The 23,043-nt window shown below is 36.0% G+C and overlaps 1 protein-coding gene and 1 long non-coding RNA gene across 3 annotated transcripts in view; one reads left to right on the forward strand and one right to left on the reverse strand.

The window, feature by feature from the left end:
* EDIL3 (EGF like repeats and discoidin domains 3) overlaps window positions 1-23,043 on the forward strand; it is a 393,058-nt gene that overhangs the window by 322,323 nt on the left and 47,692 nt on the right. The gene's annotated exons all lie outside the window — the stretch shown is intronic.
* LOC140614095 (uncharacterized) lies at window positions 19,989-21,765 on the reverse strand. Its single transcript, XR_012014993.1, has 2 exons — window positions 21,408-21,765; window positions 19,989-20,135 (listed from the first exon to the last, which is right to left on the reverse strand). It is a non-coding gene; the product is annotated as an uncharacterized lncRNA (long non-coding RNA).

Raw genomic sequence — 23,043 nt, forward strand, 5'->3', positions numbered from 1 at the left:
ATCAGGAATCCCAGTTGTGAAATAAGATTTATTATTTCTATTTTCTGAGTAATTTTAATTTTAAAATGAAAGCTAACATTAAATTTAGTATTATATTTTTTTCTGTTTAACCATTTGGATTCTTAAGGAAATGCCATATAGATATATTGTAAAGGCCAAGGGTATTTTAAAGGTTATGTCAGCGGATTGCAGGAATTGCCTTTCTAATTATGTTCAATATGGAACAGAATGTTAATTGATCTTATTGGAGAGATCCTCTTAAAGGTTTTTGGTTTAATTAAACAGTAGTTGTGTTTAATCCATTTCAGATAAAACTTTATTTTTAATTAAATTGGAAAGGCATTTAGCAATCTTAGCTGAGTTCTTTACTGAGAAGCTCTTTCATAAGAAAAAGAAAACACTGATTTCTCCATATGTAAAGAATAAGTATCCTTTTCAAATATTACTTTATGCTTCTCTCTATTATGGTTCAAGGAGCATGTTAACAAACTTCAATGAGGTTTTATGCTAATGTATCCAGCAAATCTAAAATTATAACTGCAATTCCTCTGTAATATTTTTAAGTTTTTAACAAGGCTTTTGTATCATCTTTAGTTAGAGCCTGGCTCGTAGCAAGTAGTGAACAAGTAGAATCAGCAACTAAATCGAAACTCCAAATATCTAGACTTTTGCCTTAAAATATAGATCGCTAACATAAAACATATTATCCAAATTATCTTTAGCAAAATTCCTGAATGCAAAAACATCCAGTCAAATCTTGAGAAAAAAAAAAAAAGTCAAACAAGTATTTCGTATTTTGAAAAGCCAGCTCAGTGTACTAGTATGTTTTAAAATTACTGTTGTGGGTTCCATTGTGTTCCCCCGCAAATTCACATGTTGAGGGCTGAACCTACAATACCTTAGAATGAGACAATGAGACTGTATTTGGAGACGGGAACTCTAAAGAAGCAATTAATGTGAAATGAGGTCACATGGGGAAGTCTTAATCAAGTATGATTGGTGTCCTTATAAGAAGATTAGGACACAGACCCACACGAGGGAAGATCACCTGAAGGCTGGGAGTAAAGTCAGCCATCTGCCAACACCTTGATCTCAGACTTCTAGCTTCCAGGACTGTGAGAAAATACATTTCTCTTGCTTAAGCCATCTGGCATGTACTACTTTGTTATGGCAGCCTAGCAAACTAATTCAATTGCTGAATCTAGTCAGTCTGTGACAGGAGCTTATTGAAGTGACGAGACCGCGGAGAATCAGAGCAGTGGTTGGGGCTGTGTGAGCAGCTCAAGGAAGGAGGCACTGTCAGGAGGTGCAGGCTGCCACAGCTCATAGCCCAGGCTGTTCCCCAGAGGTTAGGTCCCCTGTTGATTCTGCTGCTTCAGCAGTCAGGATCAGTATCCTAGTGTTCTTTTATGGATAGAACCTGGAAAGGACAAAAAATGCTGCCTAGTTCATGGTAAAATCAAATCCCAGAAGCTGAAAATCCATAGCGATGTGACATAATCTCTCAGATGTTATAGGAAATGTTTAAACTAATATTCTTTAAAGTCCTGCTACGTTACATATATAAATACCCACCTAAGAATAAACAAGCATCCAATATATATGCTCCTGTGCTATTTATCATAAGCCAGCTATAACTTGGAATATTGCTTTGCTTAGTAGATATTTTTAGAACAACTCCTGATGCATGTATCTCTTAAGGAAAGCCATTTAATCTCTTTTTTAATGCTTATGAAATACTGGTTACAGGATTGACAGAAAAAAAAGTCTGTAGATGAATGGCTTGATCTAAGATGCATAATCTTTAGAGTGTTATTACTTACGCTTAGATATGCAAACATGTGCATAATCATACAGAAGGTCATGTATAAGATTTAACACTACTTAAATAAACAAAAAAAGAAAAACACTAACACATTAAATAGCATTAACTGTTTGTCCACTGCATATATCTCTTTTCCTAATAATGGCATTACAGATTTAGAAAGGGACATTAAGGTCATCCATATCAAAACTCAGACATGATGAGTCAAACCTGATGTTTAGAATCTTTTCACCATTGCTTTTATAGACATATGGTCATTGAGCCTGGACCTAGCTATTCCAGTTACAGGGAATTCCATCCATTGCTGGATTATTCAAATTATTAAATTGCCCTTTCTTAAAAAAGCTTCTGTGAGTTTCTAGCCACTTTCTAACCTTTACATTGTAAATATAGTATGGTACCTCTAGCAAACTCATTTGTCTTTCTCTTAGCTCTTTTAAAAGATAGTCCCAGAACTGAACACAATGTTCCATATGTGTTCTAATCAGTATAGAGTGAGATGGGTAGAGTGCCCCATGAGCGTGTCTCTGCCTCTGAGTTTGTAGACATAGACTTTAGTTAATGAAGCCTAACACTGGGAAGGTTTTCTTACTATTGTTCTTTCAGCAAAATCTCACAGTTGGAGTATATTCCATTTCTTACAGGAAAGAAATGAAAGAAGTTATTGTATGTTGTTAGTATACCTGAACATAAAATTTTAAAGTTCTTTTTTCCTATTCTAGCTGACTGCAGCATATCAAAGCAATTCTCAAAGAAACACCGGTGACAAAGATTACCTTAGTCTTAAGAAAGGTGAATACCCCATTTTGGTAAAAGCATTAAAGTAGTTTTTTATTTCTATGGTTTTTGTTTCTATTATTTTTCATGAAATACACAAATATATATATTTTATATATAATATATATATATAAATTTATATATTTATATATATAAATATATATATCTTTGACTTCAACACAGATGACATTATTTACTCAAATTTAAAATTATAGGCAATAAAAAAAATTATAGGCAATATTATAGACTGAATATGTATGTGTAATTTTATATGTGCACATATATATACATATATGTTTAGTTTTAAATTTTTCCAATACCTTGTCCACTGATTTTGTGTGTTTTCTTTTTTAAATATTTTATTTATTTATTCATGAGAGACACAGAGAGAGAGAGAGAGGTGCAGAGACACAGGCAGAGGGAGAAGCGGGCTCCATGCAGGGAGCCTGACGTGGGACTCGATCCCGGGTCTCCAGGATCACACCTTGGGCTGCAGGCGGCGCTAAACTGCTGCTCCACAGGGGCTGCCCAATTTTGTGTGTTTTCATGTATCATGTTTGCCTAATTGTGTTCTCCTATAGCAGATGTTTTATGTAGCAGAATTATAAGTCTTTGAATAAAAGTATAAATTCATAACACACACCAAAAGTATGATCTACCCACATACATACTTCTTACATGCCTTATTTTATATTATTATTTTATTTTGCTTTTTTTCTAAGATGGATGGAAAGATAACATGTTACTAAGTCACATTATATTCTTTGTGCTATCTTTTCTGAAATCAACCACCCCCATGTCCACTGAACATCACCTTGGGTGTTAGACAACAGATGGATGGTTCCATGATGCTCCTCTTCCTTGTAGTGTGTGTTCTTGATGTCTTTATATATTGCTTGCCACATATGGATGTAGACAGAAGCAGCATGATAAGGAATGGAAGCTTTTTACACAAGCTTCAGAAGTTTTTCTGCCCCTATCCCATAAACACTCCTCTTATCCTGCCAAAGAATTTACTTTTTTCATAGCTACTTTTTTCATAGAGAGATCAAGATGATCTCTCCTAGTGTCATTTATCTTCCATTTTTCTTTAACACAAAGCAACTTTGTGGGCCTCAGTGTTGGATGCACATTAAAATCACTTGGGGAGCTTTAAAAAATTCCCATGCCCAATCCCGGTCTAGATATATTAGATCAGAATCTCAGGGTGGTGCCCTTGTACTGGTTTTTTTGTAGAAGCCCCCTGGGTCAGGGTAATGTGCAGACAAGGTTGGAAATTATTCACAGCCACAAATTTACCTCAACTACAAGAATTATCTCCTTCCTTCTTCCTAGTTCAATAGAAGAGGACTCTTTCTTTTATCAAGACTTAACTTTATCAAGGCTTACATTTATCAAACATTTTTTTTAATCAAGGGTCCATCATGTAATCCTTGATTTTATCCCCTCCTGCCCCATCTGATGCTTCAATTACATACTTCTATATTACAGGTTGTGTCTCTCATTCCTTTCCACTCATTGTCTACAAAAAACAAACATAAAACTAGATCTCTTCTAATTTTAGGGTAAATAATAGCTCAAGTCATAATCTTATATTTCTTTTCCTCCCTCCACCAAAATATAAATATTGTTCCATTCACTTCCTTAACTTCCCTGTCACTCCTAATTTTCTTTCCTTCCAGCAGTGGCCACAGCGTCTTATCATTTCTCTTGCCATCAGTTATCATGTGACATGTCCAGATAGAAAAGATACTTATTTTTTGGTCACTAATCCAAAAGAGTAGAGCCAACCTAATGCACTTATATGGGGCATCAAAATTTTTTCAGCACTTATTGCTTGAGTTTACTTGGTTCAGGGACCAATACCCACATACCAAAGAGGGTTATTTTATGTATGACTCTATTATGACATGAGCCTATATTTATTCAAAGTAGTTAATTCTACAACTAAGTAGAATTGTCTCTTTTTAAACAATTAACAGGGATCCTAATGTTGGTGTAATTGCCTCCTTATTAGAAAATTGATGCTATTTAACTTTATTAGGCTAAGAAAGTATCTAATCCTGGTGTTGCGCAGAATATTTTTAAAAATTTATTATCTCTTTCTCAATGGTAATTTTCTTATATAGTATGTATTTATCCAGTGCCTATTATATACTGTGCTAAGCACTTTATAGATACAATTCCATTTAATTTTCAGAATAATCCTATAAGGATTTTTTGAAGCTGAGGGCCAGGTAAGTTAAATGAGTTGCTCAAGGCCCCATGACTAATATATAGTAAAAACAAAATTTAAATTTACAAATCTCATTCTAAATTATATTGCCCTTTCCATTATAACTTATTATGTTTCCCAAAGGCAAGCTTTAGAAACCATTGACAGATTATAAGTTGAGGAGTGGCATGGTTAGATTTGCATGCCAGAATGATTACTCTGGTAGCTATGTGAAGGATGGACTTGGAGAACTGGATAGAAAGACCAATTAGGAAGACAATGTAAAGGTAGGCCAAAGTAAGTAAGACCCTGACTATAGCAGAGGTGGTGGGTACAGGCAGAAAGAAAAATGGAGGCATGAATTAAGAGATAAAATTGGTAGTCCTGTGTGACAGTAGTATACAAGGCTGATTTTTACCTTTCATAATGTCATCATTGAAAAAAGAAATTTTAGTTTGGGAAAAAACACGGGGGATTATTTTGAGACACTGAGGTTCATTTAAAAAATGGTAGAAGAAATGTCCAGGGGTTAGTCTAAAGTGACTAAAATACCTGCAGTTCAGGAGACAGCAAACTAGAATTTGAAAGTTATTAGCAAATAACTCCTCTCCTTGAGGAGAAAAAAAACAGCATGAAAAGAGAGTCAAAAAAAAAAAAAAAAAAGAGTCAAGGTAGAAGACATCTTTGCTATGAAGCGTCTTCAGCATCTGTTTCTTTTATTCCACTCCAGTTCCTATTTTCCAGATATAAGCTTTTATTACCTCTGCAATATCCTACTCATTGATTTCACTATTGCCGGTTTCTTGCCACCTCCCTCCCTTCATTCTACTCCCCACCCTCTATGCCTAATACGCACTGACTACCAGATTAATTATCTCACTGATAAGAATGCTGACTTCCTACCTTTCAAAATTTATATTCCAATACTAGCTCATAAGCATTTTTTACTTAATCAAAATGAACAGTGTCCCAGAAAAAGCTCTGGGCATTTCCATCTCTATATTTGGATTATGCTGTACCCTCCGGAAGGAATACCAAACTAAGGCATGAAAACTTCTCTTATAACCCAAATAGGACCAAGTTTCCCTTTTCTGAATTCTTATAGCATGTGATTGAGAACTGATCTGTTTATTATTTCTCTTCTGTAATTCAACAATGTTTTGACCACTTGTGTTCTTGCAGGGGAATAAACATGAATGAGATATAGATCTTAGGACCCTTTAGGAGATTATGCTCCAGTAGAATTTTTATTGGTGGATATTCTTATAGTAACCAACATGTACTAATCTCCCTGATAATGACTTTACGTTGTACAAACAAAAGCTAATATAATCTAGCTTGAATTTGAAGGATACCAGAACTCAGCAAGATGTTCTTACGTGAGCTGTTTTGAGCTTAAATGTTAAGACCCTTTTTTAAAATTTATTTAAGACCTTAGTACACAACACATCAGGATAGCTGTAGCTATTTAATTGGTTTGAAGATAAGTATTTGTAGTTCTTTTTTCTAATAATGAAAGTTGTTATTAGTTCATTATTAAATGAAAATATAATTATTATTAATTAGAAATAACCAAATAAAAATAAAATTGGCTATCGGTAGAACCAAAGATAGCAAAATTTGTATTGACTTAATATTAAAAGAAATAAAACATTTTTGACAATAGTTAGAGATAGTAAATTTAAGCCAGGAAAGTTGAACTTAGTAGAAATGTCCCTTCCTCCTCAAAAAAAGAGGCATAGTGGCAGCAGGTTAAATACTATAATTTTATATAAAAAACAAATGATGATAAGTGAATTGAATGTTTTGTAAAATTTACTTAGAGAAGAATTGATCAAATAAAATAATTTGAAGAAAATAAAAAAGAACAAAGGAAACAGATTTTCTCTGAAAAGAAAATTGATTAAAACATTAAATTGGCTTCAATGCAATTTGCTTCAGAAAACACTTTCTTATGAAAACATCAATGTTAGCATAATTCTGATGAAATATTTGGTTTCAAAACATCTGTGGAGTCTATAAAAATATGCCTTGGAAATTTTAGTGTGCATATGAATCACCTGGGCATCTTGTTAAAATGCAGATTTTGAGTCAGTATGCCTTGGAGTGAGGATATATATTCTTCAGTTCTAACCAGCTCTCAGATGATGTCAATGTTATCCAGGGACCACAAATGTTCCTACTTTGAGTAGGAAGGTACTAGGATTTCTCATGGAATCAAATTTGTCATCTTTTTCAAGCAAGTAGTTCAAATTAACAAGCCATTGTTCAGTGAAAATTCCTTTGAGAAAATCTGATTAATCCAGTTTTAGTGAAGTGGCAAAGGGTGCAAAGGACATATAGTAAACTTATGGTGGCAATAGCCCAGGCTTCTGTCTATAGTTGAAAAGGAAAAGACAACTCTTCTTTAATTAAATTTGGTTTTGCTGAATAATGTTGAATGTTGTGTTGGCATACATTGTGGGGGGTGATTGAGGCAGCCATCTTGGGATACTGAAAGAAGCTAGTTGGAGGGACAAAATCAATATTCTGAAGATGGTGGAGTGAAAAAAAAATGGGAAGAACTTGTCTTTGGGGATACTAGTGAGCTCCTTAATTAACCAACCCTGGAGCTATTTTAAGACTTCATGTTGTGTGAAATAATAAATTTCATAAATATTTAAGCCATTATTGACTGAGTTTTTCTCCTATTTGGAGGTCAAAGCATCTCACAGCTAGAAAGTAGCAGATTCATAACCAAAACCCAGAGATTTTGACTTCTTGTTCAATCTCCTTTCTTCCTACTCTGGGTTGTACTATGTTGCCTTCTGTCATGTTGCAATAAAGAGAACTTCCAAGGGGACCAGGTTCTTAACTTAAGCCTGTATATCCTGAAGAGTGCCTAGCCCAGGGCCTTGTACACACACACACACACCACACTCAGTCCTTAATAAGTGAGTAAATGACTAAAACCGGTGGCTTTATAGGACGGAAGGAAAAATCAAATGAAACACTGATGTTAAGGCAAGTTTATTAAAACAATTTTCTTGGCTATGTTAAATAATATGTAATTTTAAGTAGGCCATTAGGAGTAGTGTCAAAGGACTGTACTGTACTTTAAAAGTGATTGAAAATTAATTAACAAAAGATATTTTCCAGGAAATAGCTACAATATCTTTCAGAATGTTGTACCAGGAAGGTCTGCTTAGTTATAGCATGCCTGAGCCAGACCAATTAGAAGTGAAGTATAGTTACAAATTTTGCATTGCCTCTGAGAAGGTTTGCCTGATATAAACAGCAAGGCTAATCTGTGCGGAAATAATCGCTAAATCCTGGAAATTGGGTTATAGTCCATCATTAATGGCTCAGAGCAAGTAAAATTTTAATGTACCACATATAAATGAAAACATTAAAATTAATTATTCAAATTTAATCTGCTTTTCAGCTTTACAGAAAGATGTAGTTTAAATTGAGCAGCACTATTGTGTCATTTGAACTGTAATCTTGCAAGTGATTTAGATATTGAAATAATAGTTCAGGTTGTTTTTTTTTTTTTTTTTTTGGTTGATAATGTGATGATTTGTCATTTTGCTATCTGTCAGTTAGTAATTAGGTCCACAGTATACAAGAAGAAGAAAGGCCTAGTGAGACAGGGTAATAGGAACCTTGACACCCAACTGCTTTTGTTTTTGTTTTTTATAAAGAGCACATCTCTTCAGCTTCAAATTTAAATACAGTCTAAGTAGCTAAATAATTCTTTTGCATTTACATTAAGCATATTGTTAGAGGGTATGTGGAGCAATGGACAGGCAAATAATCTATACTTGAATCTTTTGTGCAGTTTAAAAATTATTAAGTCAGTAGGATTATTTATGTCAAGATATTGCTTAATTGATACACTATTCCAAAGAACAAGATTTTATGATACATTACCAGTGTCTAGGCTAAACTTATGGTGCCCAGTATCTATTTGTTCTTAAATCCATGTAAGTTTAAAATAAAATTAAATATTTGCAGAAGCTAGCTAATGTTCTATTTTTTACATTTACGCATGATATAAAAAGCATAAATAGGGGATCCCTGGGTGGCTCAGCAGTTTGGCACCTGCCTTTGACCAAGGGCGCCATCCTGGAGTCCCGGGATCGAGTCCCACGTTGGGCTCCCAGCGTGGAGCCTGCTTCTCCCTCTGCTTGTGTCTCTGCCTCTCTCTCTCTCTCTCTCTCTATCTCTCATAAATAAATAAATAAATAAATAAATAAATAAATAAATAAATAAATAAATCTTTTTAAAAAAAGCATAAATAATTTCCACACTTGACCAGGTCTTAGAATATAAAGAGTTTGCCTATCATTTCTTAAGCACATTTTAAAAATCAAGTTATTTCCTAATTTTATTTTTATTTTTAGTTATAATGTATTTCTTTTCTACTTGACATTTTTTCTCTTCAACTTACTTTTCATTCTTTTTAAAAATTCAAGAAATGTGTTTATTCCACCTAAAAGTAGAAATTAGTGGCATGTATGTGTCTGTATATTTGTGATTATTTAGTGATATACTTATGTAGCCTTGTCTTTTAGTAAAGAAAGGTAAAGAAGAATTAGAAAGGTATTTCTCTATTATAACTTTGCTCTGGAGAGGGAAATGATTTATGTATATATTTAGGTGTTTCTTAGCAAATGTTACTGTTCTTGCTGAAAGAAGCAGGTAGTTGCATAGACAGATCAATCACTGGGACAGGTATTGCACTATGTGTTTCTATGTGTGTGTGTAACCAACTTTTATATCCTATTGCAAAGCTAGCCGTATCAAGGGTCAGAATTTCTTTAAAGGAAAATGACCTCTTTAACCTGGTAAAATTATTCTCTAAAGTTGAAGAGATGCGAGGAAGGATTGATTTTAGGTAGTCAATAAGCCTGTTCCCTTGTAAATGTAACTCCCTCTGGACTTACCTCAATGGCTGCCATTTAGACTGCTAGATTGTAATAAGAAATTAGTTTGACCTGACATTTTATTCCTTAATTCAGGCAACTATCTCTGGAGAAATGGCCCATAAGAAAGCAATCTTTTTAATCCGTATTTCCTTTGGGTGAATATAAATTTGAGTCATTCCCAATCCGTCCAAGTCTCCTAAATTATTAAAGCAATTAGTAGCTGAATATGAGACTCAGATGAAAGTAAAATCTCTTTTAGGCATCTAAGAAATGCCTCTCTGTATGTATCACAGTGAGATATATGTATTAAAACAGCATTTTACAAAATCTTATCTTTAGAAGGCTAATACTAGAAGAAATATGTGAAATTATAAAAAGAAAGCATTTTCTTTTTGCACAAAGTTAAATCTGCATGTTAATACACTAATACTCATTATGAATCTTCAGGAAGGGCCATTAATTGTAGGGTTTCCCCACACTGATTTGGTCAAGGAGCCCTTTGGTTGCAGGGCACTTTTGGAAGATCAGTGCTCTGCGGGGCAGCCTGAGGACCTTGCAGGACAGTCTTGCCAGGAAGCTAGAACTAAATTAGAACATGACTCAGTTCTAGTGACTCAGGAAAACAACCAAGAGTTCAGGTAGAACCAGCATGATTAGCCCACTTTGGGCTTCTTGTTCAAGTTTATGTTGCTAGGAAATAGGAGGAAAATAGGTCTTGCATATCCAGCCCTTCACATGTAATTACTTAAAACCCCAAGAAAAGTGTGTTAGGCTCCCTGTGTTACTTTCCTCTCTCACATTTCAAGAGAGAAGTGAGAGTTTCTGCAATGCATTTTAGAATCAGCCCCAGGGTCAGAGTTTTCCTTTACCTTTTGGGGATTTGAAGTTTTGTAATTCCAGAGTTAATGACTCTTTAACACCACTGGAGAGAGGCTAGCCTCAGAAGACCTCACCAGTTCTTTGAATAGGGTGATTTATTAGCTTTCCTGGTTATTCCAACTATGACACAGCACATCACAGGGAGTGAGGGGAGCCAGGTACTGATGGCATTTTAATGATTCTTGAGAGTAGAATAGGATGAGTATGAAGCTAAATGTGAGAGTCAGGACAGCTGTGGAGACATTTACTGAGCATTTTCTTCATGCCCCTCTGGCCCACCATTGTACTAAACCCAAAGAGATTAGAGAAACCAAATATCCCTCCTGCCATTAAGAAAATTAGTCTGCTAGGGGAAAAAGGAGTTAAAATACCAGAAAGGTGTCTCAAACATCAGCTATTCATGAAATTCATCAAGGATTTGTATACTTGTCTAATAAAGCAGACATCATGTTGAGGCAAATGTTGCAGAGAAACATCAGATGTAAGAGTCTCAACATCCAGATGTAGAGTCAGAATTTATACTTAGAAAGATGTCAAACAGTGCAAGTTACTATATGATGATTGCCTACTGCCTACTTTAGACAACCAGATCTGAAGAGCTCCCAAAAGGAAGACTATGGACTTGGAGTAACCAAGGCTTCAGAGAGGAAGAGGGATTTAGTTAGACAAAGATGACTAGGGCCAATATATGCACAAGTAAATCAGTGACTTCTCCCATGGACAACTTTTCACATGATGGTCAAAGAAAAGTGACATCTATGATGACTCAAAATGAAATAAAACAGACCTTCTTTGGGAATGTGTTATTTATTCCTCTGGATTCATACAGAACCTTTCTTGGAATTGGCACAATGTATGATCAATACTAACAGATGACAGAGTAAGTAACTATTGAAAAGAAAACAACAGAATGAATTCACTTTGTAATATTTGTAATTCATGTCATATTACCCAATGAGTGCATGCTGTATTTTTTTTCCAAATCATGCCTCGTTATATATTTCCTGTCCAATGAATGCAGTCCCTACATGTATTACATATTTATTTTTAAAACAGAACTTAAAAAAACCTTAAAATGTGCACTGGTATGCCACAGTGTGTTTCTGTTCCTAAACTTTTTAAATAAACCATGAATTTTAAAATTATTTTGATCCTCACAGTTTTGCAAAATAAATATAGGGGCATCTGGCTATCTCAGTTGGTAAAGCATTCAAATCTTGATCTCCGGGTCATGAGACAAGCCCCACATTGAGTGTAGAGCATACTTTTAAAAAAAAGAATAAATATAGCTGTCTGTGCAAGATACTTCCAAATCCATAAAAGTAACTCTGGAAATGTGATCCTCATAAAGTCACACAGTATTGTTTATACATTTATAAAGTGAAGCTGTCTTTACAGTGAATAAAATAATAATAATTACTCTCACTAAACTATAGACCATACTGAAGAATAAATGGAATAATAAATGGAAGGAAGGAATAAATGGATGTTATCAGTAACAAAGCCCTGTATAGAAGCCTGACACATACTATGATACCTTATATTTGTACAGCAATTTAGATTTATAAAAAGAATACTGTGAATCTTGACAGTACAACTAGATTGAGTGTGAGGGCAAATGTAGAGTGAGGACATCCATAGAGAAAAGATTTATTGAACACTTTCTGTACTGATCCTCTTAAAAACTCTGTGGAAGATGTTGGGCAAGTATCACACTCACCATTTGTACATGTGGGAACTGAGACTCATGATGGTTAAGGAGCAGGTCCAAAGTTACAGGTTACTTAGAAACAAAGGAAAGATTCAAGCCTGCATCCTCCAACACTCACATCCAGTGTCCCTCCCACAATGCCTGCAGGTAACCAGCCTCTATGGAAGCTGAATTTCTGCAGGGCTCACACACAGCTTTCTTCCATGTGAATAAAGTTTTTGAATAATTTTAAGTAGGCTTGAATGACAAGATGACATTGTTGAAAGGGCATAGACTTTTTTCCCCCTCGGTTTTATTGAGAAAGGGCATAGACTTTTCAACAGTAAGGTCAGGGTATGAGTTCACATTCTTCACACAAATTCTGACCCTAGATAGAGAAATTAGTCTCATTGTGATTGCATTGCCTCATCTCTTTATTTTTAATTTTTTAAAGAAAATATCTGTTAGTTACTTCATAGGATCCTTGAGAGGATTAAATTTGGCTTTGAATATAGGAAGAGATTTAACATAATCTCCTCTTGTTGTTGACTGCCTCTGGAACCAACACCTATCTTGGTTCATTCTTTGGCTCCTATACCACTAACTGAGTAGCCTCCAGTGAGAAGAATAGCCATCTTGAGGTTCCTGGGTAGCTCAGCTGGTTGGGTGTCTGACTCTTGATCTCAGCTCAGGTCTTGATCTCAAGTCATGAATTTGAGTCCCATGTTGGGGCCCCCAAAAAAAAGAAGAAGGAGGAGGAGAGTAGCAATCTTATGGAAACTAATAACTCCGTAACAAATGGATTACATGTATCCAGATAACAAAGACTATAAGTGCCACACCTTTACCATAATAAAACCTGTAATGCTCTTCTTTGTTTTTTTTTTTTTGTAATTTTTCTTTATTTCCAACGTTCATATTTTAAACCCCCAGAGCATCTTGTATTTCTGCCTTTCTTTGAGCCAAGTATAAAAATGTCTATTTATCCTCCTTACAAAAATAGCAAGCTTTGGAAGTTCAGGGATTCTGGCCCAGTGAGGTTTAATATAAAGCAAAGTAGATGAGAATTTAAGGTACTTCAGTTTCAATCTTAGCTTCATCAAAAAGTATAAAAATCTGAGGCAAGATCTCACTTTCTTTATTTTTTAAATAAGCAGGTTGGACAAATAATCTAAGACCTTTTCAGCTCTATTAATCATCTGATTTTTAAATCACCTATAATCTCTTGTATCTCTTAATACAAAGCCTTTGCACTCAATTAATTTTTTTTTCAAATTAGATGAATTACGGCACCCATCAATATGAAATACAATAGAGAATATAAATTCAGAACATTAAAACTTCCACACATTTCACAATACTAGGATCAGAATAAGGCTTTACAGAAAGAAGACAAAGAAGCAGGATGGACTATAATTGTTCGAGCTAACCAGGGTTTAGGTATGCATACAGATAAACCAGACTCATGCTGAACTTTGGCCTAAACATTCTCCTTTGGCTAGAAAGCTCATCACACACCATTTAGAGCAAATTTGCTCTACGAACTGTAACACACATGGTAATAAGCAGATTTATGAGATGACAAAGGTATAGAAAAATCGCTATTCTCTAGAAAAGCTGTAGTTCTTAATGAAAACTCTCAGGGCTATTGCTACAGTTTTAACATTTACTTCTTAAGAGCAATTCTGCTATTCATCCGAATACTTTTACCTCTTAGAGACTTCTCAGCCTGGTTCATTTTTTTACAAAAGTTCCATGAGTTTTTAGTGCTGTTGAAAACCTTATTTTTCTCACTCGATTGCAACACCAAACAGCCATGTTCCTATGCATGTATTCAGGTGATATTTCTCACTCTGAATTGATAGTATACATTCTTACTCACTTCATCCCTGCCAAGGGGCTTTCTTCCTACAATACTAAGAATTTTGTTGGGGTAAACATGCATGTTTTGCATAAAAACTGTCTTATTTTTTCTTAATTTCTATTTTAGAAATCATTTTTTTATTTCATTGTTACTAAGTTACTAAGTGTATTCTTTGAAAAAACAGTAGAGCTATACCTAGAAAAGAAATTTATGAATAATTTCTACAATGAAAGTATAGGTCTGTGCCAAAAATACTGGCCTAAGAACCAGAGTTTAGCATTTCTGTCCAAGCTGTGCCACCTATTATGTAATAAATCCTTCTCATTCCCCCTTTGGACTAGATTGCTTGTGCCATTTATCCATCTCAAATGTTCCATTGTATTATGATATAGCTGCTTTTTTTTTTCTTCAGCTTCAATACTGTCCTTCAGAGCCCATATTGCTTCACTCACAAATAGTGTTTTCCACTTCACAGACAGCCATGCTCACAAGCTATACCCTGTTAGGTCCCAAGTGTACCACATACCAAAATCACTCCTCGGCTCATCCAACTGTCTGGTTCATTCATCTATAAAAGAAGAACAGTTTATTTTGTAATCACCAAGAGCATCAGGTCTACAAAACTGCTCCATGGTACAGAGATTACTGTGTATTCCGTCCAGCTTCCTTCTGCATTTAGCTGAAAATCTATAGCCAAAATTTGGGAGACCTCAATCTCTAGTATTATTTGATCATCCAGAATTCCTTATCTGTTTTTCAGTTACTTAGGGACTACAGCCAACTGACCCATAGATAGAAAAGTAATTTCCTTAGTTCATTTTCCTTTCATCTTCTTTTTCCTGGATTCTTGGTTAAAGTGGCATTTCATTTCACATTTTACTTCATTAGAGTCTAATTTTTAGCAACAAATGTGATCAAAGACTCTCAAAGTGATTTAGCAGTTCTAGACAATTGATATGGCAGTTTCATGCTCTTGGAAGAATACTGAAAGTAGCACATTGAAAAATCTTGGTAAGCATAATGGAGTCAAGATGTTTTGAACCAAATAAAATATTATCAATTATCATAGGTTAACAGAGCTGCTCTAATTATTAGGGCTCTAGAATTTGAAGCTTGGAAAGTCAAACACAATATAAGCAGGTGTGGCTATGGTTCTCCATGGCCCATTACAGGCAAAAGAGAGAAACAAACAAACAAAAATAGCTTTCAGTTTATCTATAATTTAAATCCATATGATGTAATATAACCAGATTGGCCAATTTTTCAACCAAATTGGTTGGCTTTTTTTAATTCCACTTGAGTTATTCCCCATAAAACAGCTTAGATATACAAAATGTTTTGTGTTCTGAAAGATATATCTGTCTTGCATTATTCAACTTGTATAAACATATACTTTAAACTTTAATAGGAATATCTACTTACACATACCATGTTCTTCTTTCTTTACTACTGTATCCCAGCCTTCAGACATGATTAACACATGGTTGGCACACAGTAAGTGTGTTAAATGATAGAAAGAATGAATAAGTGAATGGGGTGTTTATCTCCTATTCCTCAATGTGTCTTCATTTAATATATTAACAATTACTTCCCACACAGAAAGAATCTCTATAGTTGGCAGTATAATATTCCTGAAGCCTTTTGATAAATTTCAAATAGTTTCAGTCTTCATGAATAAAGAGTTATTTAAAAAAAAAAATCTGTCACCTATCCCAGCTCTTAATTACTCCAGCTCTAAATCACAGACCATGCTTATGACATCAACTGAGATCTCCTAAAAGAATGGCACTTTTGTAATGAACAATACCCATTATTATTTTTGGAATAAAGGTTTGAAATTTAATTTTTGAAGTTATTTAATGGATATTGTGCTTGTGTATGAAATTATTTAGAATGGAAGGTGTATTTTTTTCAGTTTTTGTTCCTAGAAATAAAATAAGTATAATAGCTTACAAATTCTTCCCTGAAAGCATAGAAAGGTTTTATTACTTAGAAATTATATTTGTAAAACAATTTAAAACATTTTTTAGTTCTTTAAATCTGCCAGCCATATGTTCTTTAATTAGGAGGAGACTCTAGTAAGATTAGAAGTGCACATTTTACTGAACACAGTAAAATCTTCATATAAATGGAAATGTACTTAATAGATTTTATATATTCAGTTAGAGTCATGTAAAATGAAATCTATTTGCAGGGTAATAAGTTTGGCTTCTTCAATCAGGAAAAAAAAATTAAATCCTATCTGGAAGGATTTGGAATTTCTTTGATTAGTTTATCAGCCTCCTTAATAGTTTAAGATAGAGTAATTACAATTTTCAAATATGCCTTAAACCATGGAGAATAGCAAATCGAGAAAATATTTACAATTGCCAGTGGAATATTTTTGATCCAATGGTAAACTAGTCCACTCTGCTGAAAATCGATATAATTTTCTAAAATGTGTGGTTTAACAAAGCCTTGGTACAGTCAGTATTAAGTCAGTGTTACTCCAAACACCACTGTACTGTATTCCTAACATTAGCACGAATATTCTCTTAAATCTAAACATTTTGTTTTATTGCCTTAATACTTGTCACTTGAACTCATAATGAGGTCAACGTCCTGCCGCTTGGGCTGCACCCTGACTGGTGACAGGCCTATAGATAGGGTTAACCAATTGCAGTCGTAGGCAAAATGCTAGGGTCTTCATAGAAGCTGTATTTGGTCTTTACAAAAACTTGAAAAATAACTGTCATCGTTGCTACTTACACGTGAAAAGAGAACAACAACAACAACACAAGTTTAGAGAGGGAAGACACGTGCCCAAGATGGCCCATTTAGCAGTTCAGGACAGATTTGCTCTTCTAGCCAGTCCAGGTCCAAGTCCACCTTCAAATCAACATCCTGTTTCTACAACCTATCATGCTGACCCTTAGGAGAGTCCTCCCTGTCAGATCTTCCTTTTTTCAAATCCTTCCTGAAAAGATGGATATGAATAATAACAGTGTATGCAATCAACATTGACTGAGCACATTCCATCATGCTAAACACTGAAAACTGAGGGAAGACTAAGATAGATGAGACTCCTGCCCTTATAGAGCTTATGTCAAGGTGAGAAAGATGCCAATTAACCAAGTATTTAAATGGGTAATAATGCCAGGTAGTGAAAAGTCCAATACTTTTGGACCCAAAACAGGGGCAAAGTGATAAAACTGTGTGAATGGTGTGGGGGGAGGGGGGATTGGGGTTGCTATTTTACATGGGGTGGTCAGAGGACCTACTCTCTAAGGCCTAGAAAGTACAGTAAGTACTTGAATGAGGTGAGGATGCAGGTCATGCAAATTAAGTTCCTATGGAGAAAGGCAAAAGTGAGGCCCTGCAGCAGGAATAAGCTTGGTGTAGGGGATCACTGGATGGCTCAGCGGTTTAGCGCCTACCTTTGGCCCAGGGCACGATCCTGGAGTCCCAGGATCGAATCCCGTGTCAGGCTCCTGGCATGGAGCCTGCTTCTCCCTCTGCCTGTGTCTCTGCCTCTCTCTCTCTCTCTCTCTCTCTCTCTCTATATATATATATATATATATATATATATATATATATATATATATATCATGGATAAATAAATAAAATCTTTAAAAAAAAAAGGAATGAACTTGGTGTATTATAGAAAAAGGCAGAGGAACAAGTCAGGGACACACTGTGGTTGGGGTGGGAGAGATGGGCAGGACCCAGGACGTACCAAACCACATGCTTTCCTTTCTGTGTGATGAGAAGTCACCAGAAATTTTTTAAACAAGGAAGAAGTAATCTGGCTGTCTTGTTCCTAAAAGATTACTTTGGCAAGCATGAAGAGAATTGACTATGGCAGGGCGGGAGTAGGAGCAGTGAGACCAGTGAAGATCATCTAAGAGAAGAATTCAATAATCAGGTGAGAAATGTGAAAGGATTTTGAACTTGGGTGAGAGCATGGAAATAAGGAGAAGTGGACAGAGTCCATTTAAATTTTGAAGATGAACTTACATGATTTGATAGAATGAATGTAGAGTTTGAGGGCAAAGAGAAATCAAGTTGTGATTTCCAGGTGTGGGGCTGATAACTGAGATAGAGAAGATGAGGGGAGGAGCAGGTGTAGGAGTCTGTGGGTTTCCAGGCAGCAGTAATGCAGTTGGCTAAAGAAGTGTAAAAACATGGATGATATGAAATGTCACTAATGGCAAAGGGTATGGAAACTAAAGGAAATGTTACAGAAAGCAGTAGGTAACACTGATGCTAGAGTCAGAGGTTTGACTATGCCAGGGCCCCAAGGTTCTCACTTAGGGTGTAGATGACAAAGGTATCCTATACGGATGTGATGTAGGCTCATCTTTTAGGGGGCTTGTTGTATCCCATCACACATATGACTTCCCTCCTTTTTTTGGACACTCTTGCTATACTCTGTCTGCTCACTGGAGTGGATTTACTTTTGACTGGCTGAAGTCCAGGTTTACTTCCCAAAAGCTTCCCTCAGCTTCCCCAGGCCTCACACCGGCCTGAAATTCTCCCCCATAAGAGGAGGAATGTGACTGAGCTTGAGTGTAAACTGCATATTAGACAGCCATCTAGAAAACCCCTGATGCCAACAGATGCCAGATTTATTCAGTTCACGAGGAACATACTGGAACTGGTAACACAATGAGGGATGTGATATATATTATGAAAAAAAAGAAAAAAATAATTGATATAATGCCTGTGCTTTGTAAACCCAGAAGCACAAAACAGCAAGTACACAGAATTATTAACATTAAACAACACCTGTGAAACTAGACAAGAATATAAAAGAAACTATCTTATGTTTGTAAACTAATGACAACTCAACATTAAACATTTGAGGGAAGCAGAAGTTGTGCGGAAAGGTAATGTGGGAAAATTAACAATAGTTTTGAAGGAGAGGAGATAGCAAAGAAGACAAAGCTGGGGAAAATGAGCAAAGTGAAAGTAGAAATTGCAAGCAAAATATTACAAAGAATGAGGTTATATGAATAGAAAAATGATAGGAAAGATGTCCCAGACTGCTGACTAAGAATCACATAGGAGTAATCATAAGAAGTTATTTTGATACAAACATTACTCAGAAAGACATACTCTAGGACTCAGAAAAAGGAAGAAACGGGAAGTGTGGATATTAAACATTAGATTTCAAACACAGCCCCAACTATAATCCTGAAAAGTAAGTATTTAATGAGTTCCTGGGCGGCGGGGGCCTTGCTGTTCTAAGCATGAGCCCCGGCATCTGTCAGGCTCTACTTTGAGTCCCAGCAAGGCCACCTGCTAGCTATGTGACTTGCATGAGTTGCTTAACCTCACTAAGCTCAGTTTCAGCCTTTGTTGAACAGAAATAATTATGCCCATGCTAAGAAATTCTTGCTCCTGAAATAAAGAACTTAGCAAGGAACTTGGCCCTGGGCCTGAATTGGTGGCGGTGTTGTGCCGTCTGGCCCCGAAGCAGGGACAGTGTGGGATCTGAGGACTCTCCTGCCTGGTCAGTGGAAAGTTCTTCCTTTCTACCACCGACATGTCTGTTTACAGTCTTCAGCAATTCCTAGAGACCATCCAGCGCCCAGACATCTAATTCCCCTTTCCGAAGGCTTGCACTTTTATCACGGCTGATGCCGTTGGTTCTTTATTCTTGGCATTTCTCAATGTCATTAAGTTCTTAATACAAATGTTAGTTTAATACAAGTTCTTAATACAAATGTTAGCCTCATTAAGTTGAACATCAATCTACCTGGAATTTTGCTTAATTGCCTGGCGATAATAATATTAATGTACCCAGAATATTTCTACAGATAATCGTATCACAGATTGACCATGACTTCAACGTGTTAAAGGCATTTGTTCTTCAAAACAAAGGCTTACTGGGGTCCAGGGGGTGAAAATGCTGTGTCATCACACTGAAGTCTGGATCTTCCAAGCTTGGAAAGAAGGTTGGGAGATCCCAGCACTTGCATCTGTCCTTGGTCCTGTGTAGCACATGTCTTCAGGTTAATGATTATCATTTCCATAATTTCCTAGTTATGATGTTTGCATAATGTGAACAAACTCAAAAATAAGCCTCATTAAGCAGAATTTCATAAAGAAAGTTGCTGTCTTTATTTTTCCCATTTTGAAAAAAAAAATTTTAAGTGAAACCAAACAACTTGGGTGGGCCCATCAAGTTCAGATGTCTGTATTTAACAATTCCTGAAGCAGCTTTTTAAGTGGGACTCCATTGATATATCCCCACTCTTCTCTTTTCATTAAGTCAACTAACTATTCATTACCTTCACTTCTTCACATCCCTCTAACCTCCTACTCTCTCTTTTACCCATCACTTCTTTTTTTTTTTTTTTTTTTGAAGATTTATTTATTTATTTGAGGAGGGGGAGAGGCAGAGGGAGATAGAATCTCAAGCAGAATCCTCTGCAGGGCTCCATCTCACGACCCAGAGTTCATGACCTCAGCCAAAACCAAGGTTTAGTCATTCAACTGACTGAGCCACCCAGGCAAATCCCCCTCCCCCATCATTCCTTTTTAAACTACTTTCAGAAAGGTCATATCAGCAATAAGATTTTACATTTGACATAGTTCTTATTGTGTAAATAATCCTAGGCTATTTTTTCTTCTCACCTGATCCTTTCTGGTATGTTTTTAGGGCTATTCTATGTGTTCCCCAGCTCTCTTTCTTGTGCCTTCTTTTCCCTTCAAATTACATTATCTCCCTGGGTGATATAATCCTCTCTTAATGCTTTCTTAACAACTCTGTTGGGGAACTCCAAATTCTTAGCTCTAGGCCGATATATATCCGAGGACCACTAGATATCATCACTCTTATGTCCTACAGATTTTTTTCAAACCCAACCTATTGAACAAGTTGTCTACCTTTTCCATCCAAATTCAGTCCTTATTTCCAGGGATTGGTTTCACCAATTACCCAGACACCCCCACCAGAACCCCATGCCCTGGGAGTGTCAGGGATTTCTCCTTCTGCCTTACTCATAGCCTCTCCATCTCCTGTGTTCAATTAATCGCTGAGTCTGTTAAATAGTTTCACATTACTATTCCTTATGCAAGTGTGCCCTTCTTTCCAGCCCATTGCCACTGCCAGATTTAAATCACCATCCTCTTCCCCTTTAGCTACCACAATAGGCTTCTCATTTTCTTCTGCTTTCCTACTTACTCTCTACCAAAAATTTCTCCAAAGAGCAGCTAAAAGGATCTTATTAAAATTTAAAAATGATCCCCTTGATCGTTACCTTGTGGAAGGTCCAATTCCTTCATATGTAGCATCCTATTATTCTGCAACCTCTGTACACTTCTCTTGCCTCATTTCCAGCAATCTGTCCCATTATACTGCCTCTGGCCACACCAACCACTATGCACCTACAGTTCTTAGAACAAGGCAAGTTCTTTCTGCCTTGAGCCTTTTTGCCCATGTTGTTCCATCTGCCTAGAAGGCTGTCTTCTTGCCTATTCCCTTAGGCCACTTACAAGTTGTCTTCCAGAACTGCTTTTCAAGCTTTAATGAGCATAAAAATCACCTGAAGATCTGGTTAAAATATAGATTTGTCTTGATGGGTTCAGGCTGAGGCACAAGATTCTGTATTACTAACAACCGTTTCTAGATATGATAATGCTCTGGTGGATTCCATTCTGACTAGGAAGATTCTAGAACTCACTTCAGATATCACTTATTCTAGAGAGACTTCCCTGATCTCTCAGCGTCAGAAAGTTGCTTTTTTTGGTAACCTGTGGAACATTCCCTCATACCATTAGCATTCATGATCCTGCATTGTCATTGCCTATTTATTTATGCTTCCACAGTCTGTTGGACTGACAGCATCATCATGCATCACAGCGTACCCAAAACCCTCTGGATCTTCTGCAGTGTGTCACATACTGATATTTCTTCTTGCCCTCACTGCTGCTCTGTCTACTTCTTGCTCAAAAAACAAATACGCCTTCATCACGTGGGCAATGTGGGCACTCAGTTGGAGAATATGCACTTTTTTAAATGAGGAAAGCATGTCTGGCACCATCAGTGTCTTCTGCTGCTTTGGCAGCTATGTTCCCTCTGTTGTACTGTGTTCTTCCACACAGTGGGATGAGAGGAGGGATACTTGAATTTTCTTTTAGAGTAGATTCTTTCTGCTTGAATACCAAAGTGGAAAACATAGCTATAATTATCCAGAAATATAGGCATCATGAAAATTCTTGCTCAGTACTGTAGTGTGAGATTTTACTATTTAATCATTCTGTGTCCAATATTATTAGAAAGGTTTGCCGTTGTCCAACGGCACTTACATAATATGCTAGCTGATATGCTTGTAGGAACAACTAAATTTAATCAGAAACACCTTGCTCTCTTTTCATCTAGATTATTCATCTCAAAATATCTTCAGATTTACCAGGGATCATTAAATTTGACTGCTGAAATGAAAGAAGCTTAAGATTACTCATAAACAGGTCAGGGGAAAATATGAACTTAGTGGCTATACTTTATGCTTCCTAATTGATCAATTACAGAAGCTGGGGTAAATTTAGGGTACACATTGTCTTAGCTCATTATGGATAAAAATATGTCTGTTGAGAACCTAATCAGAATCGTAGCCTTGCTTACTGGGTAGGAGGGAGAATGAGCCTTCATAAAAGTTACAGCATTTTCTGTTCTCAGTTGGAAATTTTGAGCTGGAGAGGAATAGGCAGATGAATAAAACATGGTAATGGAATGTAATAAAGCAGAAATTGAGACATATCCACTAAGTAAGATCACAGATAGCATACAAATTTCACTGACCATTAAGACGACTCGTCAGGCAAGATTGTGATATTTTTAATCCCCAAAGTGATTATATGATAAGTCTACAGAGTTTGGATTTTATTAAAAATTTT

This window comes from Canis lupus, chromosome 2, assembly GCF_048164855.1.
Source record: "Canis lupus baileyi chromosome 2, mCanLup2.hap1, whole genome shotgun sequence".
Classification (NCBI taxonomy): domain Eukaryota; kingdom Metazoa; phylum Chordata; class Mammalia; order Carnivora; family Canidae; genus Canis; species Canis lupus.